Source organism: Callithrix jacchus, chromosome 15, assembly GCF_049354715.1.
Source record: "Callithrix jacchus isolate 240 chromosome 15, calJac240_pri, whole genome shotgun sequence".
Lineage (NCBI taxonomy): Eukaryota > Metazoa > Chordata > Mammalia > Primates > Cebidae > Callithrix > Callithrix jacchus.
The window spans coordinates 6629621-6644249 of NC_133516.1; the positions used below are offsets into that span (position 1 = coordinate 6629621).

General features: G+C 35.9%; 1 pseudogene; it reads right to left on the reverse strand.

Moving 5' to 3' along the window:
• Positions 1 to 3959: 3959 nt before the first annotated feature.
• On the reverse strand, positions 3960 to 13996 carry LOC100392737 (putative ankyrin repeat domain-containing protein 26-like protein; annotated as a pseudogene).
• Positions 13997 to 14629: the final 633 nt, after the last annotated feature.

Here is a 14629-nt window from a genome sequence, read left to right on the forward strand (position 1 = left end):
TTTTAAAATATTTTTTTCAGTTGAAAGAGAAATAAAAACATTTTTTAAAAGGTTCTCAATGTGGGTATAATATATAAGTCAGTATAACATAGGCTGTGCATGGTGGCTCATGCCTGTAAATAATCTCAGCACTTTGAAAGACCGAGGCAGGTGGATCACTTGAGGTCAAGAGTTTGAAACCAGCTTAACCAACATAGCTAAACCTCCCGTCTACAAAAAATACTATATATATGTTGGCTGGGCATGGTGGCACATGCCTGTAGTCCCAGATATTCAGGAGGCTGAGGCAGGGAAATTACTTGAACCCAGGAAGCAGAGGCTGCAGTGAGCCAAGATTGTGCCACTGTACTCCAGCCTGTGTGACACAGTGGGACTCAATCTCAAAAAAAGAAAAAAGTCAATATAACATAAAGAGAGGATGGTAAAGGGACATTGAAGCTGGTAACGTTTCTTACAGTCTACTTGCAGTAATTAAAAGTTAATTCTAAGTAAATTTAAAAGTTCAGTGTCTATAGTATAACACCTAGAACAATGACAGAAAAAAGATAAGTATATATGTTCTCCAGAAACAATAAATATACGAAAATGGGATACTAGAGGGAAAGAGAGAGAAGATCAAATAGTACAAAAGAAATAGGGAAATAGGAAAGAGGGAAAAGAAAAACAAGAAACACATAGAAAAGAAAGTTAAACCTATATTTGCACATATAATCACATTCTATGTAAATTGTCTGCATGCATACTTAAATGACAGAGACTGTCAGAATAGATTTTAAAAAGTGGCCCAACTGTGGTGGTTAATTTTATATGTTACATTGAGTGGACCATAGGATGCACAGATATTCTGAGTGCTTCTGAATGAGATTAACATTTGGATTGGTAGACTCAGTAAATTGCCCCCAATGTAGGTGGGTCTCATCTAATCAGTTGGGGTATTGACTAGAACCAAAAGGCTGACTCTCCTTTGATCCTCTGAGTAAGAAGAAACTACTCTTGCCTGACTGCCTTTGAAATGAGACCCTTTTTTCCTGTCTTCAAACTGACACTGAACCATTGGCTCTTTCTGGCTCTAGAGCTTGCCAACTTTTTCTCTTTTTCTTTTTCTTGAGTCTTGTACTGTCTCCCACGCTGGAGCGCAATGGCGTGATCTCAGCTCACTGTAACCTCCACCTTCTGTGTTTAAGCAATTCTCCTGCCTCAGCCTCCAGAGTAGCTGGGATTACAGGTGCCTGCCATCATGCCCAGCTAATTTTTTGTACTTTTAGTAGAGATGGGTTTTCACTGTGTTGGCCAGGCTGATCTCAAACACCTGACCTCATGATCTGCCCACCTCAACCTCCCAAAGTCCTGGGATTTTATGCATGAGCCACCACACCTGGCTGAGCTTGTTAACCTTTTCATTGGAACTACACCATCGTTTCTTCTTGTTCTTAGGCATCAAGAGTTGGACTGGAACTACACCATTAGTATATTGGTCAGCTCAAGCTACTATAACAAAGCACCACAGACTCTGTGGCTTAATCATCTGTGTGGCAGATGATTATTTGTGATACATATAAAGAAAAAATTTAAAAAATTATAAATTCTGAAATTCAACCCCATAACTGAGGGATTTATATAATCTATAGACTATATATTATAAACAAATACATGCTGACTTGAAAACCTTGAAATCTATATCAAAATATACTACAACAAAGGAGTTGTACATTCAAATACTTACAAAAACAAAGGAAGGTTACCCTATTAACGGAGGAACTGAGGTGGGTACAGTCACAAACTGAAGAATACATGCCTTCTGTAATCGGTCAACCTCTGCACAGCAGACCAAACAGTGATAGAAACTCAGGTGACACCAAATTTGATTTTTAAAGACAAGCCTGAAAATCCAGATTTTTGCACCAATCTTCTAAATTTTAAATGTTGATTCAACTTGTAGAGGCAAACAAACAAATCTGTGCACTACATTAGAATAGAGCCCTTGTGGTTTTATATTTGCTATGAATGTGGTACTAACTCGTTGTGTATAATCCAAGTAAAATATTTTTTTCTAGTAAAATGTGTTTTACCAAAAAATCAGGCTCTCATAGAATCAAAATTGCTGAAAAGACTCATATGCCTGCTTCAATAATATTTCCAACATTTATTCACTTTAAATCTATTTGTATATAATTTCCCCAGATTGCTAACCAAATAGATAATTAGTTCATAGAACTGCTAAAACTAAATCATTTAAAGAATACTATCTGTATTATTACTGACTTTATGGATTTCAGTTTTTGAAAGTGACATCCTGTTATGCTAAAGCTCTATAAATTCAAAAGACATATTGAGATAGCTCTTTATACAACTTCAACTGAAAAATAAAGTTTTGGATTTGCTACTGTTCTAATTGAGAAAGCCCAACTTGTAATGAACATTTTTTTGACAGATAATCACCTGCATGGTGACAAAGGGACTTGAAATCATGAGAAGATCACCCTCTACTTATTGAAAGATTGCCCATAAGCAAATTTCTAAATACTCTCTGAATGGCAGTGAATGATTAACGGCGGGAAGAAAATGGTTTTATTTTGAAAGCTGAGATATTGCCAATATTTTTCTTTCACTTCCCAGTCACAGATGTAGAGAAAGACAGAAAAGTCAGGATAATATTACTGAAAAGAAGAACTTGGAAGAAAGTAGCACCTATCAAATGCCAATTTTTTTTTAGATTTACATTTTTGAGATATGGAAATTTATGTATTGCATTATCTATTCTGGAGTTCTAAATCAAGAGTGTATTCGAAGCTTGAGGGCTTTTTTTTGCTTTTATTTTTTAAAATTTTTTGGGTATTTTTGTAGGAACCACATGCCACTGTGCCCAACTTCAAGAAAACATTTTTAAACACATTCAGGCCTTACTAGATCTATTATATCAAAATCTTTAGTAGAAAGCCTATAATTTTAGATCTTTGACAAAATTTTCTCAGGTCACTGTAATGTGCAATTCTGAAAATTAGTGCAGCAGACAATCACTGCAGCTTCATCTCTCACCCACATGGCTAATTCTTTTTATCAGTTGGAGATGTGGCCAAAAATAGAAAAGAGTACAATTCCAGTTAATTTTATTAAAACTTCACTTAATTTTTTGGGGTATGGGCAGGACAGGGACAAGAAAACTCAAAATGCAACTTGATTTTGCTGTTTATAAGCTCCTTATCATCCACCTTCTCACCAAGAAATTTTAGATTTGAGAGACTTTAGACTCTTATCTAAGCAGCTGTTTCTGCCAGGATAGGTAATAAGTCTGTTAATAATTTGTTCCTCATTCTGCAGAAGTGTTTCTTACTTTGTCACCACATATTCACTGCCAGTCTGATTTCCTCACAGTCCTCCTAATATTAACCTCTAGGCAAGTTTCAACTCACGCTTTTTCAAACCAAAAATTATTAGACCCAAAGCTAAAGAGTACCTTGTCTGAACTCAAAAACTGGAAGAACAACAAACTAAAAAAAACTCTTCTTGGCATTTTTTCTCATTACCTAATTTTCAGGTGATCTGCATAATTCTGATTGCTCTCCTTTTCCCTATCCATTTTTCCCTCCTACACCTTGCCACCAAGAGATGATACATCAGTTTTTTAGAAAATCAGCAGCAGCAGCAGCAGCAGCAGCAGCAGCAGCAGCAGCAGCAGCAGCAAGATGTTCCTTTATAGTACATTGCTTTAGTTTTCTTTGAGTTTTAAGATAAAGCTTATTTCAAGGCCATATTTTCTTTCCTGTGTTGTTTTACACTAATTAGGAAAAAATATAATAATCCTACCTAGAAAAAAATTGAAAAGGTTTTACCTTTAACAAATTCACAAATATTTTCCAAAGTGCATTTTTAAAAGCTGTGCCCTTTAATGCTTCTTTTAAAGTATCAATATTTAAAATAAAATCTTAGACAAGTTATTTCTAAATAATTTGCATGTGCATTCAGGGAATGCTTCGGCTTCCAAATATGAAAAATTGACCCTCACCTATGTTAACATTAAAACAAATTTTTTGAAAAGAAAGTTGACTGATCTCTACCTTGTCCAATGCTTCAATATTTGCATCATGGGAAAGCAGTTTTTTTTTCCAGTGATGTACTGTCATTATACACTGCATAAGGAAGAGCAGTGTTGCTGTACATATTCTTAAGATTTGGATTGGCACTATGTTTCAGCAGAATAATGGCACAAGTCTCTTCCTGGGAATGCACAGCCTGTCAACATTAGATCAAAAAATAGATTGTAAATTATAAGAATTCAAAATACACTTTCCACAGGTTTCACCAATTAGTTATATTTAAATAAGATAAGTTTATTTTAATTCTGTATATTCAAATCAAATCAATGTCATACCCAAAGAGTTGGCTACTATATACCTGTATCAAAGGCATTCTTTTTAATCTGTCCCAGATGTCAATCTGGCATTTTCTGTTCAGCAGGAGAGTGACCACTTCCACATGGCAAAGGGCGCAGGCCAAATGTAGAGCAGTTCTATGAGAATAAGAGGACTTTTTAGGAAACTGTACTGCAATGTTTCAAAACAAACAAGCATTCATGTAATTGTAAACATTCAATAGCATGTTTTTCCTTTGCCTTCAAAATAAATACTTTTTTTAAGAAAGCGCAATACTTATTGGCTCTTATTGCTCACTACCTTGATGAACTCAGCAACCTATTTGAATAGAAAGAGCTCAGTCTTTGGATTCAGTTCAACTAGGGCTTGAGTCCTACTTTAAACTCTGTCACTTACCAGCTATTGATTAGCCTTTCTGTGCTTCAAATTCCTCATTAATAAAAATGACAATATATGTCTCATATGACACAATCGTAATGCTTAAATGAGAAACTACATAAAGTATTCAGAATTGTTCCGACGATGACAATTCAATAATTATTAGATTTTTGTCTTTTGAGACAAAGTCTCCCTCTTTTGACCAGACTGGAGGGCAATGGTGCAAGCATAACTCACTGTAGCCTGGAACTCCTGGTCTGAAGTGATTCTTGATCCCCAGCCTGCTAAGTAGCTGGGACTACAGATGTGCACCAGCATACCCAGATATCCACTTATAAATTTTTGTAGTGTAAAATCTCACTTTGTTGCCCAGGCTGGCATCAAACTCCTGGCATCAAGTGATTCTCCCGCCTCAGCCTCCCAAATTCAGGGATTACAGGTGTGAGTCACTGCACCCAGCCAGATATTACAATTATCACTATTACTACTACTAAAAACATTTTAATTAAGTCAAGTGATACAATTACATCACTTTGCAGGATGACTTAAGAGTAGGTCACATTTTAACACCTCCAACATTGGAATGCCACTTATAATTCATAATTTATTATAATTATAATTGGTAGCATTTTAAAAATCAGTTTATTGATATATAAAATAATGGGCATCACACAATCCATGAGACCTTACTTTAAGTAGAATGTGGTATACTCAGCAGGTTTAGGGCAGTTTCAGGTGTATAATCAGCACTTAAATACATTTTACTTCTTAAAGGTACTATGAGGAAAGAACAGTGAACTAACAGCAACACATTTTATAAACAAATGATTTGATTTTCAAAAAACTTGAAACCAAAGGAAACTCATGATTCAAGTGAATGTGGCTCATGTTATTCAATACTTACATTTAAAGAATATATGCAAATAAGACTTTCTAATGATTAATCCTAGTATTTAAGACTGATAAGCTTTTGAAATGGCAGTCAAGGGTTATCTTCTACTCTTTTGTAACCTCAGAAATTCTTTCATTTGAAAGGTGGGAGATAGTTACAATGAGATTAAGTCCTAATATTCCCATTTTAATTCTCTCAGCTAGTGCAGGCAGGGCAGGTAATCATGAAGTTCTTAAAGATAGAAGGGTCCTGAGAAATAGTCAAATATGTTGCATACAGGTACTCAAGTTATGTTTTATGAGTAAATGAAATAAAAGAATGGATAAATACAGTTGAGCTCAGTATTTTAAAATAAACTCCTATAGAGCAATATTTTGGTAATAGTAATTATTTATATTTGTTATTTTTAAAGAATGCAAGTTAAGTGAAATGATTAATCTATCACTTTGCATGAATTGAATGAATCTACATATAAGAAAAACATAAGTACATAATAAAACAAAATGAAACATGTACATAATAAAATCTGGAAACATAAAAACATTCCCTTTTTACTTCTGAAGAGGCTAGAAGTTTAAAGAAGATAACACACATAATAATGATAAAAATAGAAAGTGAGAAATTATCTTTGTGCAAGGTGCATATTTCTCTCTTTCTAGGGATCATTTCATTAATAATAAACTTTTACTAGAAGTTTTCCACATGCTCACTGCAGCAATCACAGATAAGAAAAGGGAAAAAACTTTAAAATACAAATGCTCAGAAATTACAAATGCTTAAAATACAAAATGCTCAGAAATTATACATTTTATCATATTTTGTACATATCTTTTGACAAAACAAGACCATGGTATGTTTCTGTGTTTGTATTGTCAAGCAAAATTTTTTTCCTTGCTGCCTACAAGAAAATACATCTTCACACATCAACGTACTTCTGTATCTATTGTCACCTTCAATGGTTAAATATTATTTCATCCTATGGATGCAACTGAAATTTATTTATAGGATTCATTCTATGGGTTCCTTTTAAAATAAGTTCTGTGAAAAATAAAGTGCATGTATCTTTGTTTCCTAAGGGTATTTTGGTGTAATGGAGTTGATGGGTAAAGGGCACACACATTTTTTAAATGTAGTACTTACCACCAAATTATCTATTTGAAAAGTCACCAGTAACTCGAACTTTAAGCAGCAGTATAAAAGATCCTCACAAATATTGTGGTTAGAAAACAGTTTCAATCCTCTTTTAAATTCTCATACCAGAAATGCAAAGGATGTTTTCCTATGTAGATAAGTAACTTGTAGATCTGCAAAAAAGTACTTTCCCCACTTTTAGAGTTTTTTGTGATTTATCTTGAAAGAATTCCTTGTAAAATGAAGATGTAGTTTTCATATAATGTGTGTATATATACATATAACTTTTCATCTAATGTGTATATAAAACATATTATATATAACATATTACATCTGTAATATATTTAGAGTTTTTGATGATTTATTTTGAAAGAATTCCCTGTATAATGAAGATGTAGTTTTCATATAATGTGTGTATATATACATATAACTTTTCATCTAATGTGTATATAAAACATTATATATAACATATTACATCTGTAATATGTGTTATACATATCAGTAATATATATATCATATGATACATAATAAATAATGTAGGCCAGGCATGGTGGCTCACTCCTGTAATCACTTTGGGAGGCTGAGGCAGGCAGATTACTTGAGGCGAGAAGTTCAAGACCAGCCTGGCCAACATGGTGAAACTCTGTCTCTATCAAAAATACATAAATTAGCTGGACGTGCCAGCACTTGCCTGTAATTTCAACTATTTGGGAGGGTGAGGTAGGAGAACTGCTTGAACTTAGGAGGTGGAGGTTGCAGTGAGCCAAGATAGTGCCATTGCACTCCAGCCTGGACAAAGAAGCAAAACTCTGTCTCAAAAAGAAAAAAAGGAAAATAATAACTTCCCTGCAAAATAAAAACATACTTTCATCTGAATATATATATATATATATAGATATGTACATATAGTAAATATTTTTAAGTATGTTATCTTTTGTTAATTATTTTCTGAAACAGAAATGTTTTTCAGAAAAAATGCATATAAAACAGTTTTATCTGAGACACTTAATTTTTAATATATACATACATTTTTAACTGTTTAATATACATACATACAATATGGTAAATATTTTTCAAGTATATTGCCTTTTATTTTGTTAATTATTTTCTGAAAACAAAAATGTGTTTTAGAAAAAAAATGGATGTAAAACAGACAGTTTTATCTAAGACACTTTTAATTTTTATTTTGCTAAATGAACCTTCAGAATGCCTGCTTGTGAGGTCATTCTTAGGAAGGTCTTCATCAACATAAAATGTACCTGTAAAATAACCATTTGTGTTTTCTTCTGATACTTTTCTGATTTGTCTATGTAAAAATTTAATTTTTGCCTCTGTAGAAACTGGATAAGATGGGTGTCAGAAGTGAAATACATTATAATGTTTTTTCTATTTTTTTCTAATAATTTTGTTTGAACCATATTATTGTATTACCTCTTCAAAAAATAATTAAAAATTTTTTTTAACCTGTAGTCCATTAGGAACTCATGTTTGTGACTTAAAATTTCATTAGTTTTCTTCAAACAGCAGTCATTTTTCATTAATAATTCATCCTTTCCTATTCATAACTTTTAACATTATCAATCTTTACATATATCTTACATAATTTTAGTGTTTCTGAATTTCCTGTTCTGTTCCATGAATTTATCTATCTTTTGAGCTGTTAGTAAACAACTAATTGTAGAAATTAATAGCACATTTTGATATCTAGAGGAGCAAATTTTTTTTACTTCATTATGAAAATTTTTAAAATAATTGTAAGAGACAGCAGGTGTCATGAAAAAATGTTAAAACCTTGATGTTTTCATTTGGTTTATGTAAAATTGGTAAACACTGTAAGAGCTCACATTTTGAGAAAAATGTGTCTTCCCATGCAAGAATACAGAACCCACCTCCCACTTCAAAGTTTTCCTATAAGGACCTTCAGTAAACCTATTTACACAGGTGTGAATGGACATAAAGTAGACAGTTCTCTCTGAGAACTTTTCACTTACAGCAAATGACTCATGGTATTTTTTGGTAGGGGAATGAGTTCCCTCATTAGGCACCTTCAATAATATATATAACACCATGTTTCTAACGTGTACATTAATAACAGCACCATATATGCTTAACTTTGTATGAAACAGTACAAAAAGAAGGGAATCCTTCCTAACTCATTTTATGAGACCAGCATCATCCTGATACCAAAACCAGGCAGAGACACAACTAAAAAAGAAAACTTCAGGCCAGTATTCATGATGAACATCAATGCAAAAATCTTCAATAAAATACTGGCAAACAGATTGCAACAGCACATCAGGAAGCTTATCCATCACAATCAAGTAGGCATCATCCTGGAGATGCAAGGCTGGTTCAACATACACAAATCCATAAATGTAATCTATTACATAAACAAAACCAAAGCAAAAACCACATGATTATCTCAATTGATGCAGAGAAGGCCTTCGATAAAATATAACAGCCCTTCATGCTAAAAACTCTCAATAAACTAGGTATTGTTGGAACATATAAAATGATAAAAGCTATATATGACAGACCTACAGACAATATTATGCTAAATGGGTAAAAGCTGGAAGAATTCCCTTTGATATCCAGGCACTAGACAAGGATGCCCTCTCACCACTTTTATTCAATATACTATTGGAAGTTCTAGCCAGAGCAGTCAGGCAAGAATAAGAAATAAGTGGTATTCAATTAGGAAAGGAGGAAGTCAAACTGTCTCTATCAGCAGATGACATGATTATGTATCTAGAAGACCCCATCATCCCAGCCCAAAATCTTCTCAAACTGATAAGCAACTTCAGCAAAGTCTCAGGATACAAAATCAATGTGCAGAAATCACAAGCATATATACCAATAACAGAGAGCCAAATAAAGAACGAACTCCCATTCATGATTGCTGCAAAGAGAATAAAATACCTAGGAATACAACTAACAAAGGATTTAAAGGACCTCTTCAAGGAGAACTACAAACCACTGCTCAATATAATAAGAGAGGACACAAACAGATGGAAAAGCATTCCATGTTCATGGTTAAGAAGAAATAATATTGTGAAAATGGCCATACTGCCCAAAGTAATCTATAGATTCAATGCTATCCCCATCAAGCTACCAATGACCTTCACAGAACTGTAAAAAAACACTTTAAACTTTATATGGAATCACAAGAGAGCCCGCATAGCCAAGATAATCCTAAGCAAAAAGAACAAAGCTGGAGGCATCACACTGCTGGACTTCAAACTATACTACAAGGCTACTGTAATCAAAACAGCATGGTACTGATACCAAAACAGAGACATAGACCAATGGAACAGAACAGAGGCCCCAGAAGAAACACCACACATCTACAACCATAAGTTCTTTGACAAACCTGACAAAAACAAGCAATGGGGAAATGACTCCATATTGAATAAATGATGTTGGGAAAACTGGCTAGCAATAGGCAGAAAGCAGAAACTGGACACCTACCTGTCACCTTACACTAAAATTAACTCCAGATGGATGAAATATTTAAACATAAAACCTGACCCCATAAAAACACTAGAAGAAAACATAGGCAAAACCATCCAGGACATAGGCATAGGCAAGGACTTCATGACTAAAACACCAAAAGCAATGGCAATAAAAGCCAAGATAGACAAATGGGATCGAATTAAAATTCAGAGCTTCTGTACAGCAAAAGAAATTATCATTAGAGCGAACTGGCAACCAACAGAATGGGAAAAAATTTTGCAATCTACTCATCTGACAAATAATATCCAGAATCTACAAAGAACTAAAACAGATACACAAGAAAAAAACAACCCCATTCAAAAGTGGGCAAAGGATATGAACAGACACTTTTCAAAAGAAGGCATATATGACGCCAACAAACATATGAAAAAAATGCTCATCATCACTGGTCATTAGAGAAATGCAAATCAAAACCACACTGAGATATCATCTCATGCCAGTTAGAATGGCAATCATTAAAAAATCTGGAGACATGCTGGAGAGGTTTTGGAGAAATAGTAACACTCCTACACAGTTGGTGGTAGTGTAAATTAGTTTAACCATTGTGGAAGACAGTATGATTTCTCAAGGATCTAGAAATAGAAATACCATTTGACCCAGCATTCCCATTACTGGTTATATACCCAAAGAACTATAAATCATTCTACTATAAAGACACATGCACACGTATGTTCATTGCAGCCCTGTGTACAACAGCAAAGACCTGGAACCAACCCAAATGCCCATCAATGATAGACTGGAAAAAGAAAATGTGGTATATATACACTATGGAATACTATGCAGCCATAAAAAAAGATGAGTTCCTGTCCTTTGTAGGGACTTGGATGAATCTGGAAACCATCATTCTCAGCAAACTGACATAAGAACAGAAAGCCAAACACCACATGTTCTCACTCATAGATGGATGTTGAACAACGAGAACATGTGGACTCAGGGAGAGGAGCATCACACACTTGGGGCAGTTGGAGGGGGTAGGGGAGAGACAGTGGGGGGTGGAGAGGGAGAGGGGTGGGGAGGGACAACATGGAGAGAAATGCCAAATATAGAATGCACCTAAAGTAAAATAAATAAATGTTTAAAAAAAGAACATGCAAATTAAAATAACAATGAGATGTCACTACACACATAGCAGAATGGCCAAAATCCAGAACACTGACAACAACAAATGGTGGTGAGGTTGTGGAGCAATAGGAACTCTCATTTGTTGTTGATGGCAATGCAAAATTTTACAGCCACTTTGGAGGACAGTTTGGTGGTTTCTTACAAAATCAAACATAAACATACCCTTACCATATAATTCAACAATCACTCTCCTTGGTGGTAACCCAGAGGAGGTGAAAACTTATATCCACACAAAAATCTACACAGGGATTTTTATAGCAGCTCCATTCATACTTACAAGAACTTGGAAGCAACCAAGATGTTTCTCACTAGGTCGATAGATAAATTGTGGTACATCTAGACAATGGAATAGTATTCAGAACTGAAAAGAAGTGAGTTATGTCATGAAAAGACATGAAGGAAACTTAAATGCTTATTTCTAAGTGGAAGAAGCCAATCTGAAAGGGCTATATATCGTACAATTCCAACTATATGACATTCCACACCCATAGGATGTACAACACCAAGAATTAGCCTCAGTGTACACTATAAGCTTCAGAGGATAATGATGTGTCAATGTAGGTTTATCATTATTAACAAATGTACCACTCTGCTGCTGAATGTCAATGTTAGCGGGAGGGCTATACATGTGTGGGGGAAGGGGATATATGACATTGCTCTGTGCTTTTCTCTCAATTTTGTTATAAACCTAAAACCGCTTTAAAAAATAACAAGTATTAAAGTTTGCAGACCCCTGTTTTGGAGCTAACTGATAATTTGGACAAATATTTTTTTTTCTCTCTGGGTATGTCTGTTTTGATATTTACATAAAAAGAAAGAGCTGAACTAGATAATCTGTAAGGCCCCATCTGTGCCTCACATGCTGTGACTCTCTGCCACTACTCTTGGCAGGACAATGCACTATTGGTGGATTTTAAATGTTAAGGAAAATTTCAGACCTATACAAATGTAGAGAGAAAAGTATAACAAGCCCTCATGTACTCGTCACCCAACTTCAACAAATACAAACTCATGGCCAATCTCGTTTCATTCATACCCTCCTAGTTCCTGAGCGCTACCACCTACCACCACTCCACTAGATTTTGAAAAAGCAAATCCCAGACATTGTCATATCATTCATAAGCATAGTATACAGCTCTAAGAGATAAGGGCTCTTTTTAAAACATACAAATCTCTTTAAAACTTCTTTTTGAAATAAAAACCATTTTATCTATTTTATAGTATATGATTAAATGCTTTTTAGTATAAACACAATATTGTCCTTCACTAGTAAATCTGTCCTTCTCTATGGTGGGCATGGAAATAGGAAATTCCAGTACATTTTATCACCCGAGAAAAAAAACCCTTACACATTAGCAGATACTTCCAAATCCTCACAATCCTTTAGTCAAATTTCTGCCTCTATAGATTTGCCTGTTTTGAGCATTTTATCTAAATGGAGTCATACAATGTGTGCCTTTTTTAGTCTATCTTCTTTCACTTATGATACTGTTTTCAAGATTCATCAATAGCAGAGCAGGTATTGGTACTTCATTCCTTATTCTAGCTGAATAATATTCCACTGTATAGGTAGACTACATTTTGTTTATTCATTCTTCAGTTAATCAACATTTGATTGTTTCCTCTACTTTTTAGCTATTATTAATGCTATTGTGAAGACTCATGTATCACTTCTTGTGATGGCACATGTTTTCTTTTCTCTTAGGTATATACCTAGGAGTGGAATTACTGGATCATTGGTCATTCTACATTTAACTTTCTGAGGAATTGCTAGACAATTTTCCAGAGTGGCTGCACTATTTTATCCTTCTACCAGCCATGTGTGTGGTTCCAATTTCTCCATTTGTCTTTTTGATTATACCTATTCTGATGGGTTGGGTGTGAGTATCTCTTTGTTTTTTTGATTTGCATTTCCCTTATGACTAATGATGCTGAACATCTTTTCATGTCCTATTAATTTTTAATATAAATATTTTTGGAAAAATGTCTTCTCAAGTCCTTTTCCCATTTTTAAATTGGGTTATTTGTCTCTTTATTGTTGTATCTATGAGTTTTTAAAATATATTTTGGATACTCAACCCTGGCAGATACATGATTTGAAAATATTTTCTCCTTTTCTGTGGATTATCTTTCTGCTTTTGTGATACTGTCCTTTGACGCATAAAAGTTTTAAATGTTGATAAAGTCCAATTTGTATTTTTTAAAAAATCACTCAAATTTTCTACCTACTTTTCCAGCCAGTGAATTATGAGGGATGGAAAGCAGGTGAGGCTCCGTTTGTCTCCGAGAGTGCCCAGTGCCCTCCAAGGCCTGGTCCCAGGGGCTGTGGGGCTGCAGGGAAGCCGGGCTTGCGGACCCCCTCCCACCCAGGGCTGAGCCCCCAGTACCTGCGCTACTTGTCAAGGGCGTCCATGTCTCCATTCCTGCGCACCAGGCAGCGCTCCACCTCTGCAGCATCGCTCTTGACAGCCGTCCTGTGGATCTTCCACAGGTCCATGTCCCGGATTCAGTATCCAGAGCCCGTGTAGATGTGGTCAATGGAGTACTCGACCATCTGGACCCTGCGGCTCCCTAAGCCAAAGAACTTCATGGTGGTGACTTCTCTGACCCCCAACAACCCGCTCCTGGCCAGGGCAGCTCCAGGTCACCTTGTCACCATCCCTGCACCACAGACCCAGCCCCAAATTCTGGATCCAACCCCCAATTGGTGATCCGATTTCCAGTTCGTGATCCTAAATCTGAGATCCAGTGAAGAATCCTCAATCCAGCTGGGCCCACCACAGCCTTCAGCAGCAACACTGGCAGCCACCGACTTCTCAGACCAAGTGAGCCTCACAAAGCCGTTTGACACACAGCTTCACCGTGGGCGCCATGGGCTACTGGAAGCCACTCCCAGGCAGGCAGCGCATTAAGGCAGATATGCCTGCAGCTCCGGGTGGCGCCATGGGGCTCACAGGTTCTCCTGGGATCGCCATGGTGGACCCAGGATCAAAGTTGCAGGGTCTCAGGCATGCCTCCCACCTGGCCTGAGGAGGAGGGCCTGTCTGGTTGTGCAGCCCTCCTGCTTCTCGTCAGAAAGGAGATCAGGTGTGGGCATGGGCATTCCGCAGCCATCTGAGTGGCTTTGTGATGTGGTGGGCACTGGGCGCTGAACAGGGGCTGGCATGGGGCTGAGGCTGGTTCCTGCTCTCCTTCAGCTGTGCAGCAGATGGCCTGGATGAGC